A 3887-nucleotide genomic window follows, 5' to 3' on the forward strand; every position below is an offset into this window, starting at 1 on the left:
TATTTATTTATTTATTTATTTATTTATTTCAGTCATCGAAACAGAATTTCTTACAGACTATGATCATGTTTTGATATTTAATTAAACAGTGCAAAAAGGCTTAACTTAAAACAAGAAAGGCTAACATTAAAATTAATTTGCGGAGCGAATGTGTTACAAAGGCGAATGATTCTGGCTATCGGCTCGTTATAAGAGTAAAGCGACTTATGTGAACCCTCAATAAACTTTCTGGGATTTCTGAGATTTATATTAGATTCTTGTACTCGAAAAAGAACAGATATTTCTGGGCAATCAATATTGCCAGATAAAACATTGTAAGCAAATAGCAGCGACAGATACGACCTTCTGTCCGCTAGAGATTGTAAGCCAAGGAGTTTCCTCCTTGATACGTAACTTGGAATATCATTTTCAAAAAACACTCTTTTCATAGCAAATCTGGTAAATTTTCTTTGAATCATCTCTACTTTATCAGAGTACTTTGTGTAGTATGGGTTCCATATAATCGCCCCATATTCTAAAATACTCCTTACCAAAGCAATATAGAGTGTCTTCAGAGTCATAGGGTCCTTAAAATCTTTGGTGTTCCTAATTATGAAACCTACCATCGAATACGCTTTAGATGAGACCAGATCAATATGTTTTGAAAAAGTTAATTTGGTGTCAAAGATAATTCCTAAATCCTTAATTTCGGATTTACGCAACAAATCAACGCCATCCAGAGAATAGTTAAAGGTATGGACATATGGTGCACAGTTAACACCAAATGTGACTGTCTTCAGTCGTAAATCTTCTATTGGCATATTAGGGTCTTTGCGAAAGACGATTCGCTGGAAATCTTGGTCATCTTTGTGAACTCGTATTTGGCGATAAATTTTTTCTATGAATAACGAGCATTAGGTCATTTTGTAGTATGGGGCCTGTGTGGAGAATGTCGTTCAATGAGTTGCCAGAGTGAGATAATTTGGAGGCGTTGAAGACAACTCGCACTTTTGTGGTTTCGCTGTCTGGTTTTATGACAGCATGATGGGGAGAGTAAAAAGAAAAATGTTTCCCGCTTTTTACTATTTCTTGAGGGGAGGCGGGTTCCATGTGATCCATGGTCAAGTATTCATTTAGGACTTCAAAATATTTCTCTCGTAGTTCATGTTTCTTTTCTAGGCCCTGCTCGATGCTGATGTACTGCTGCTGTGCTGCTGGCCGGGAGTGACCGAGTGCCAGGTTTTCCGGGAATCCCGCTTTGAATGGAAATTTTACTATATAACGTCCATCTTATTGGCGGATTGTGGTTGTTCTCTTCTGATCGTGGCGGGGTGGGGCGCACTTCTTCCTGTTCCCATAATTGTCTTAAAAGTAGATTGAGTGGGTCATCGGAGCATTCCGTGACGTGGGTACTGTGAGACTTTTTCAGCTACTGGACCCTTCAATATCCATCCAAAGATCGTGTTTTGGGCGAGCAATGTTCCATGTACATTGTGTTGCAGTCCTTCAGTAAGAATTTTCGGGATGATATCGCTGCCTATTAGTATATCGATTTTAGATGGTGTCCAACAATGTGAGTTAGCCAATGTCAAATCCGCCTGTGAAGTGAGTGACTTTTGGCAGTATTATTGCTTGTGCGTCTACTTTTAGGGCGAAATCTGACGAACAAAATGTTATTTCGGAGATCTCATTTGAGTTTCTTACCACTATTCCACCCATTCCAGATATTTGGTGTAGAGACTTTTTTGTGGGTAGTCCAAGGAGCTTTTTTATTCGGGATGATGCAAACGTTTTTTGGGAGCCTTGGTCAATTAGGGCGCGAATTTTATGGAATTCACCAGCAAAGTATATGGGGACTATTGCTGTTGGGGGTTGGGTGGTTCCTTTGTTACTCGAAAAGTGAGTGGAAACCATTTTTGTGTTCTGTGCGGGACTTACGGCTGAAGACGTCCTGGCGGCGCTTTTCGATGATAAGGGCCGCTCGCTGTCCGTTCTGCTAAGAGTGTCGGCTTGTGGCCTGGGCTGCGTATGCAGTAAAGAGTGATGCCTCTTTTGGCAATAGACGAACGTGAAACTGCTCTGACACTCATTCTTGATATGTGAAAAGGAAAGACAATTTTCGCAATAATTGTTTACTCTCACGAATTTCAGGCGATCTGATACCGAAAGATTTTTAAACCTGACGCAAGATTTCATCGCATGATATGCACGAGTTCTATTTTTACTCGAAAATTGGGGTTTTTCCTTGCCTGGTTTATAGGTACATAACCTTTATACTACCTCGTATCTACTGATAAGGAATTTATTCATATCTGCCCAAAGCGGTAGTTCCTTCCGGTAGCTGAGCGACTATTCCCATAGTGAAAGGCTTTCACTCGGCAGTTTGGATGAACACAGGAATACGAGGATGGAGTCACAGTCCGTTGTTGAGATTCCTTGTGTTGCTAGGATGGACATGCAATTGTTGATTGTGGTCTGCATATTCTGTAGTTGTTCTCCATTTTATGTACATATTGCAGGAAGGTTTAATAGGGTTTTCTGCTGGTTGTCGACCAATATCCTACGATTTCCGTACCGTGATCTCAACGCTTCCCAGGCAAGCTCGAAATTTTCATTGCTTAATGGGTATTGTTTTACCATAAGCCCCGCTTGTCCTTTTGGTTTTAGTCGTAGGTGGTAAAGTTCTTGAGCAGGTGTTGGTTTTGGTGGATTTTATAGACTGCCGTGAACATGTCTCTGAATGCTGGCCATTCTTCGTACTCACCGTGGAAGACTTCGGTGTCGCACGGTGGTACCTTAAGATAAAAACCATCGGAGTAGGATTCATTTGTAGGGTGGTTGGAAGATGCTTGTTGGTTGGTGCTAGCAGTACTAAAAAGTTGTAGGGCTTCTAACATTTCTAATTTGTATGTTTGCTAGCTCTCCATGCATTTCGCGAATTTCTGTTCGACAGAGCCGCTCAGTTCTGTATAGCTATCCGAGAAGCCGATTTCTCTATGCGACTCTAGCACCTTTGCCCATGTTTTCTCAAGGTCATCTAATTTACTTTTGGTAAACATTCAGACAAGTCAGTTGCTTAAGAAGGGGACCATTTTTAACAGTAAACCTCTAATTGGTTACTGTCATAAATAAATTCTTACAGTGGTCCGCAGATGTAACCATTTTAACCTTCATTTATTTTCCTTTTTATACATATACATGTAGTATGTTAATTTTACATGAAATCCGTGTCATTATTGATTTGCATATCGAACTCATATTTGTATGTAATGCTTTATATTGAGACATTCTTTTCTAAAGGGCCATTTACATAAGACTTTCCTCGCTTTGCTTAACAGTTCAAACTTTGACAACAAAGCGTGAAACGCAGAAGGTATGCTACAACAAACGCTTTGACAGCTTTTGCGCTCTCCTTTTCCGCCATATTTTTTATCTGTAAAATAGATAACAATATAATAATATGCATTATCAATAGCAACAAAAATTCCTATTTACCCTATTTTTGTCATTAAATGCAGATGCAAGCGCACGAGAAAAGATACATGTAGAGGCAAAAGTTGAGAGTTGCCCCAGATATTGCTTCGTTTTGCTTTGCTTCAAACGTTTTTTATGTGAGCATACTCATGCATATTCCTACATCGATCTTATATGTCAAAGCAATGAACTGTCAAGCAAAGCGAAGAAAGTTGTATGTGAATCAGGTTTAATCGTAAAAAAAATTATGTCATGTCTCCGATTCGCTTCAAATTTTTTTAAGGCTTCTACACATGAAATAAGCTAACACGTTTTCGATGAATTTTTTCTCCTTGTTTTTCTTCGGAGATATGATCTGTCAAAGTTTGCATTTTTTCGTGATTCTGATGCGAATGTTTTGCATTTGTTTAATATAGTTGAAATGGCTTTAAGTA

The sequence above is a fragment of the Rhagoletis pomonella genome, unplaced genomic scaffold, assembly GCF_013731165.1.
Source record: "Rhagoletis pomonella isolate Grant_MI unplaced genomic scaffold, Rhpom_1.0 Rhpom_scaffold_00003, whole genome shotgun sequence".
NCBI classification, from domain to species: domain Eukaryota; kingdom Metazoa; phylum Arthropoda; class Insecta; order Diptera; family Tephritidae; genus Rhagoletis; species Rhagoletis pomonella.